An 8398-nucleotide genomic window follows, 5' to 3' on the forward strand; every position below is an offset into this window, starting at 1 on the left:
CAGAACACACAGTGCTTAGACCTCTCTGTAGCTGAAAGGCTTGAGGCGAACCCCATCTTTCTCAGCGTGGGCAAATGACTTGAGCTCTCTGCCTCGGTTATTTCAACTATAAAATAGAAAGAATGATGGCTGCCCCTCAGGGAGTTGTTTTTTGTTTTTTTTTGTAGAGACAGTCTCACTTTATCGCCCTGGGTAGAGTGCCGTGGCATCACACAGCTCACAGCAACCTCCAACTCCTGGGCTTAGCTGGAACTACAGGCACCCGCCACAATGCCCGGCTACTTTTTGGTTGCAGTTTGGCTGAGGCTGGGTTTGAACCTGCCACCCTCAGTATATGGGGCCGGCGCCCTGCTCACTGAGCCACAGGCGCCGCCCCTCGGGGAGTTGTTATAAGAACTGCAATCAGGGGCGGCGCCTGTGGCTCAGTCGGTGAGGCACCGGCCCCATATACCGAGGGTGGTGGGTTCAAACCCAGCCCCGGCCAAAATGCAACCAAAAAAAAAAAAAATAGCCAGGAGTTGTGGCGGGCACCTGTAGTCCCAGCTACTCGGGAGGCTGAGGCAAGAGAATCGCCTAAGCCCAGGAGTTGGAGGTTGCTGTGAGCTGTGTGACGCCACGGCACTCTACCAAGGGCCATAAAGTGAGACTCTGTCTCTACAAAAAAAAAAAAAAAAGAATTGCAATCAGTGTTATAAGGATCCCATCAGTGGGGAGGGGGGATATGTTTGTACACGTTAACACATGAGGCACTGAAAGATGTGCCTAGTGAACTTGAAGTATTCACTTTTACTACAAGGAGCAATTCTGGGGTAATATAGTCTATTTTATGATAAAATGGTTTATTAGAATATGTACACATGTATTTATTTAAGGTATTTAGAACACGTACTGTACTACCTAATTTTAATTGTTAAGGAAAGTTAACACTTAATTGGATGCTGGGCTGGGTGAAGTGGCTCATGCCTGTAATCCCAGCAATTGGCAGGCCAAGTTGGGTGGATTGCCTGAGCTCACAGGTTCGAGACCAGCCTGAGCAAGAGCGAGACCCTGTCTCTAAAAAATAGCTGGGCGTTGTGGTGGATGCCTGTAGTCCCAGCTACTTGGGAGGCTGAGGCAAGAGGATCACTTAAGCCCAAGAGTTAGAGCTTGCTGTGAGCTATGAGACCATGGCACTCTACCGAGGGATACAAAGTGAGATTCTGTCTCAAAAACAATCATACAAATATGAAAATCTGAAGGAAATTTATCAATACTTGGAAGCATGCCGCCTTCCAAGACTTAGCCAGAATCAAGTGGAAATGTTGAATAGGCCTATGTCAACTTCTGAAATAGCATCAACTATACAAAATCTCCCTAAAAAGAAAAGCCCAGGACCAGATGGCTTCACATCAGAATTCTATCAAACCTTTAAAGAGGAACTAGTACCTATATTACTCAACCTTTTCCAAAATATAGGAAAAGAAGGAATACTACCCGACACATTCTATGAAGCAAACATCATCTTGATCCCTAAACCAGGAAAAGACCCAACAAGAAACGAAAATTATAGACCAATATCACTAATGAATATTGATGCGAAAATATTCAACCAGATCCTAACAAACAGAATCCAGCAACGCATCAAAAAATTGTACATCATAACCAAGTCAGTTTTATTACAGGGTCTCAAGGCTGGTTCAATATATGTAAATCTATAAATATAATTCAGCACATAAACAAATTAAAAAACAAAGACCATATGATTCTCTCAATTGATGCAGAAAAAGCTTTTGATAATATACAGCATCCCTTCATGATCAGAACACTTAAGAAAATTGGTATAGAAGGCACATTTCTTAAACTGATAGAGGCCATCTACAGCAAACTGACAGCCAATGTCATATTGAATGCAGTTAAATTGAAATCATTTCCACTCAGATCAGGAACCAGGCAAGGTTGCCCATTGTCTCCACTGCTCTTTAAAACTGTAATGAAAGTTTTAGCCATCACAATTAAGGAAGAAAAGGCGATCAAGGGTATACATATAGGATCAGAAGAGATCAAACTTTCACTCTTTGCAGATGACATGATTGTATATCTGGAAAACACCAGGGATTCTACTACAAAACTCTTAGAAGTGAACAAGGAATATAGCAGCGTCTCAGGTTACAAAATCAACATTCATAAATCGGTAGCCTTTATATATACCAACAACAGTCAAGTTGAAAAAACAGTTAAGGACTCTATTCCATTCACAGTAGTGCCAAAGAAGATGAAATATTTGGAAGTTTACCTAACAAAGGACATGAAAGATCTCTATAAAGAGAACTATGAAACGCTGAGAAAAGAAGTAGCTGAAAATGTTAACAAATGGAAAAACATACCATGCTCATGGCTGGGAAGAATCACATTGTTAAAATGTCCATACTACCCAACAATATAAAATTTTTTTTTTTGTTCATATTAACACTTTATTTCAAGAGAATTTTTGCAGATATTTATTTATTTTTTTTGTTTTTGTTTTTTTTTATTAAATCATAACTGTATACATTGATATGATCATGGGGCATCATACACTCGCTTCATAAACCATTTGACACATTTTTATCACAGTGGTTAACATAGCCTTTCTGGCGTTATCTCAGTTACTGTGCCAAAACATTTACATTCTACATTTACCAAGTTTCGCAAATACCCCTGTAAGATGCACCACAGGTGTGATCCCACCTATCCCCCTCCCTCTAACCCCCCCCTTTCCCACTTCCCCCTATTTTTAAGTTGTAGCTTTCATGTGAGAGTCCCAAATTAGTTTCATAGTAGGGCTGTGTACATTGGGTACTTTTTCTTCCATTCTTGGGATACTTTACTAAGAAGAATATGTTCCAGCTCCATCCATGTAAACATGAAAGAGGTAAAGTCTCCATCTTTCTTTAAGGCTGCATAGTATTCCATGGTGTACATATACCACAATTTATTAATCCATTCGTGGATCAATGGGCACTTGGGCTTTTTCCATGACTTAGCAATTATGAATTGGGCTGCAATAAACATTCTGGTACAAATATCTTTGTTATGTTGTGATTTTTGATCTTCTGGGTATATGCCCAGCAGAGGAATTACAGGATTGAATGGCAGATCTATTTTTAGATCTCTGAGTGTTCTCCATATATCTTTCCAAAAGGAATGTATTAATTTGCATTCCCACCAGCAGTGCAGAAGTGTTCCCTTTTCTCCGCATCCACGCCAACATCTCTGGTCTTGAGATTTTGTGATATAGGCTAGTCTCATTGGAGTTAGATGATATCTCAAAGTAGTTTTGATTTGCATTTCTCTGATGATTAAAGATGATGAGCATTTTTTCATATGTCTGAAGGCCGTGCGCCTGTCTTCTTCAGAGAAGTTTCTCTTCAAATCCCTTGCCCAGCCTGCGATGGGATCCCTTGTTTTTTTCTTGCTGATGCGTTTGAGTTCTCTGTGGATTCTGGTTATTAAACCTTTGTCAGAGATATCCAACAATATAAAATTTTAATGGAATCCCTATTAAAGCTCCACTGTCATACTTTAAAGATCTCAAAAAAACAATACTTCATTTTATATAGAATCAGAAAAAAATCTCGAATAGCCAAGACATTACTCAGAAATAAAAACAAAGCAGGAGGAATCACGCTACCAGACCTCAGACTATACTATAAATCGATAGTGATCAAAACAGCATGGTACTGGCACAAAAACAGAGAGATAGATGTATGGAACAGAATAAAGAACCAAGAGATGAACCCAGCAACTTACCGTTATTTGATCTTTGACAAGCCAATTAAAAACATTCAGTGGGGGTCCGTCCCTGAAGTCGCCGCCCCGGCCGCCCCTCTGCCAGCTGCTCCGGCGCCACCTCCGGCCTGCGTCTCCGGCAGGCGGGAGCCAGGCGCTGACAGGTGCGGCGGGGCCGGCCGAGCGCTCCTGCGGCTCCGGCTCCGGCTCTGCGCGGGCGGCGGCTTCCTGGCTTCTCCATGGGGCTGGCCTGCGGCGCCCGGATGCTCTGAGAACGTTTCCCCTGTTGCTCGGAGGACACACGCAGTGGGATTCAGAATTCCTGGAGAATTGCCTTTGTGAGAAGCTGGAAGTATTTCTTTTTAAATTCCATCTCTTAGTTTTTCAATTTGTTGCATTTCAGAGAAACATCAGGAAACCATGAACAACATTAGTAATGAAGAGTTTGACTGCCACTTGCTAGATGAAGGTTTTACTGCCAAGGATATTCTGGACCAAAAAAATCAATGAAGTTTCCTCTTCTGATGATAAAGATGCCTTCTATGTAGCAGACCTCGGAGATGTTCTGAAGAAACACCGAAGATGGCTAAAAGCTCTTCTTCGTGTCACTCCCTTTTATGCAGTCAAATGTAATGACAGTAGAGCCATTGTGAAGACCCTCGCTGCCATTGGGACAGGATTTGACTGTGCCAGCAAGACTGAAATACAATTGGTGCAGAGTTTCGGAGTGCCTCCAGAGAGGATTATCTATGCAAATCCTTGTAAACAAGTGTCTCAAATTAAGTATGCTGCCAATAATGGAGTCCAGATGATGACTTTTGACAGTGAAGTTGAGTTGATGAAAGTTGCCAGAGCACATCCAAAGGCCAAGTTGGTTTTGCGGATTGCCACTGATGATTCCAAAGCAGTCTGTCAACTCAGTGTTAAATTTGGTGCCACACTCAAAACCAGCAGACTTCTTTTGGAACGGGCAAAAGAGCTAAATATTGATGTCATTGGTGTCAGCTTCCATGTAGGAAGTGGCTGTACTGATCCTGAGACCTTCGTGCAGGCAATCTCTGATGCCCGCTGTGTCTTTGACATGGGAGCTGAGGTTGGTTTTAGCATGTACCTGCTTGATATTGGCGGTGGCTTTTCTGGATCTGAGGATGTGAAGCTTAAATTTGAAGAGATCACTGGTGTAATCAACCCAGCATTGGACAAATACTTTCCATCAGACTCTGGAGTGAGAATCATAGCTGAGCCAGGCAGATATTATGTTGCATCAGCTTTCACACTTGCAGTTAATATCATTGCCAAAAAACTTGTATGAAAGGAACAGATAGGCTCTGATGATGAAGATGAGTCCAGTGAACAAACCTTTATGTATTACGTGAATGATGGAGTATATGGATTGTTTAATTGCATCCTTTATGATCATGCTCATGTAAAGCCTCTTCTGCAAAAGAGACCTAAACCAGATGAGAAGTATTATTCATCCAGCATATGGGGACCAACATGTGATGGCCTTGACCGGATTGTTGAGCGCTGTGACCTGCCAGAAATGCATGTGGGCGACTGGATGCTCTTTGAAAATATGGGTGCTTACACTGTAGCTGCTGCTTCTACTTTCAATGGATTCCAGAGGCCAACTATCTACTATGTGATGTCAGGACCGACGTGGCAACTCGTGCAACAAATCCAGAACCCCAACTCTCTACCTGAAGTAGAAGAGCAGGATGTTGGCACTCTGCCTGTGTCTTGTGCTTGGGAAAGTGGAATGAAACGTCCCCCAGCAACTTGTGCTTCAGCCAGTATTAATGTGTAGATAGCATTCTGTAGCTGTTCACTGCGAGTTTAGCTTGAATGAAGGGATTTGGGGGGACCATTTAACTTAATTATTGCTAGTTTTGAAATGTCTTTGTAAGAGTAGAGTTGGCACTGATGCAGCAATATGTAAGATTAGGAGATGGGGTCACACTTATCTGTGTTCCTATGGAAACTATTTGAATATTTGTTTTATATGGATTTTTATTCACTTTTCAGACATGCTATGAAAGAGTGCCCCTCCACTGCTCAGCAAGCATTTGTAGCTTGTACAGTGGCAGAATGGGCCAAAAGCTTAGTGTTGTGACCTGTTTTAAGAATAAAGTATCTTGAAATAATTAAAAAAAAAAAAACATTCAGTGGGGAAAAGATTCCCTATTTAACAAATGGTGCTGGGTGAACTGGCTGGCGACCTGCAAAAGACTGAAACTGGACCCACACCTTTCACCATTAACTAAGATAGACTCTCACTGGATTAAACATTTAAACTTAAGACATGAAACTATAAAAATACAAACTCTTGAAGAATTTGGCCTGAGCGAATATTTTATGATGAGGACCCCCCAAGCAATTGAAGCAGCATCAAAAATACACTACTGGGACCTGATCAAACTAAAAAGCTTCTGCACAGCCAAGAACACAGTAAGTAAAGCAAGCAGACAGCCCTCACAATGGGAGAAGATATTTGCAGGTTATGTTTCTGACAAAGGTTTAATAACCAGAATCCACAGAGAACTCAAACGTATTAGCAAGAAAAGAACAAGTGATCCCATCTCAGGCTGGGCAAGGGACTTGAAGAGAAACTTCTCTGAAGAAGACAGTTGCATGGCCTACAGACATATGAAAAAATGCTCATCATCCTTAATCATCAGAGAAATGCAAATCGAAACTACTTTGAGATATCTAATTCCAGTAAGATTAGCCCATATCACAAAATCCCAAGACCAGAGATGTTGGCGTGGATGTGGAGAAAAGGGAACACTTCTAAACTGCTGGTGGGAATGCAAACTAATACATTCCTTTTGGAAAGATCTTTGGAGAACACTTAGAGACCTAAAAATAGACCTGCCATTGGATCCTACAATTCCTCTACTATGTATATACCCAGAAGACCAAAAATCACAGTACAACAAAGATATTTGTACCAGAATGTTTATTGCAGTCCAATTCATAATTGCTAAATCATGGAAGAAGCTCAAGTGCCCATCGACCCACGAATGGATTAATAAATTGTGGTATATGTACACCATGGAATATTATGCAGCCTTAAAGAAAGATGAAGACTTTACCTCTTTCATGTTTACATGGATGGAGCTGGAGCACATTCGTTTTAGCAAAGTATCTCAAGAATGGAAGAAAAAGTATCCAATGTATTCAGCCCTACTATGAAACTAATTATAGCCTAAGAATATGGGGGAAGGGGAGAGGGAGGGTAGGAGGGTGGATGGGTGGAGGGAGGGTGATTGGTGGGATTACACCTATGGTGCATCTTACAAGGGAACATGTGAAACTCAGTAAATGTAGAATATAAATGTTTTAACACAATAAGAAAAAGAAAGGCTATGTTAACCAGTATGATGAAAATATTTCAAATTGTATATAAAACCAGCACATGGTACCCCATGATTGCATTAATGTACACAGCTATGATTCAATTGAAACAAACAAACAAAAAACCACACTTAATCAGATGCTATATCCTAGGCACCCTAAGAAGTGCTGTCTATTATTTATTTATATTATTATTATTTTTTAGACAGAGGCTCAAGTGATCCTCCTGCCTCAGCCTCCAGAATAACCGGGACTACAGATGCTGCCACAACACCCAGCTGATTTATTTTCCTATTTTTCAGAGATGGAATTTCACTCTTGCTCAGGCTGGTCTCCAACACCTGAGCTCACGGGACCTGCCTGCCTCAGCCTCTCCAAGTATTACCTGTTAAAATCCTCTCAACATTCCAGATTGAAGGTCTGAAATATAAAGACATATAAAGTGCAAACTGAATGAAAATGTAAGGAATATTGATTGTATAACTCAGTAATAATGATTCCTAATAGGGTTAAAAATAAATAAGGTGTTATTAGCAAATAGCAATAATATATTAGTGAAAGTTATGATAAATGGAAAAAAAAATCCTCTCAACATTCCCCGTATCACAAGACACACGACAGCTGAGCCACTTGCCAAAGGTCCAGCCAACCTGAATGACCAAGTGTGTCACACCAGAACTCCGACCTCGCTCCACTCTACCTCCCATCATACAGTCGTCTGCAGCTATTATTAATGAAAGCTCATGTGCAGAAAAACGCAATAAATAAATAAATACACCTTCTGGGAAGGAGGCCAATGACTAAGACTGGCACCTAGGGCTGTTATTGTGTCAAGTATTAATTCAGAGCTAAGCCTCCCAGCAACCAAGGCAAAATGGAAAACATAGTGTGTCATATGGTATTTGATTTTTTTTTTTTTGAGACAGAGTCTCACTATGTCGCCCCAGGTAGAGTGCTGTGGCATCACAGCAACCTCAAACTCTTGGGCTTAAATGATTCTCTTCCCTCAGCCTCCCAAGTAGCTGGGACTACAGGGGTCTGCCACAATGCCTGGCTGTTTTTTGGTTGCAGTCATCATTGTTGTTTGGCAGGTCCAGGCTAGATTCCAACCCACTGGCTCTGGTGTATGTGGCTGGCAACCTAGTCACTGAACTACAGACGCCAAGCCTGGTATTTGTTTTTTAAAAAGAAGACCTGCTCTCCCTTGCCTCACCCTAAACCTGGCACAGTCTTACAATTAATTCATCAGTAAAATCTAGGAACCATCTACATTTTCCAGGCACTTTTCAGTTTT

At 41.4% G+C, this 8398-nt stretch overlaps 1 pseudogene across 1 annotated transcript; it reads left to right on the forward strand.

Moving 5' to 3' along the window:
- The first annotated feature begins 3826 nt into the window (after window positions 1-3826).
- On the forward strand, window positions 3827-5906 carry LOC128575524 (ornithine decarboxylase-like; annotated as a pseudogene). The gene has a single exon (XR_008377017.1). The product of XR_008377017.1 is annotated as an ornithine decarboxylase-like (transcript).
- Window positions 5907-8398: the final 2492 nt, after the last annotated feature.

The sequence above is a fragment of the Nycticebus coucang genome, chromosome 22 (genome assembly GCF_027406575.1).
Source record: "Nycticebus coucang isolate mNycCou1 chromosome 22, mNycCou1.pri, whole genome shotgun sequence".
NCBI classification, from domain to species: domain Eukaryota; kingdom Metazoa; phylum Chordata; class Mammalia; order Primates; family Lorisidae; genus Nycticebus; species Nycticebus coucang.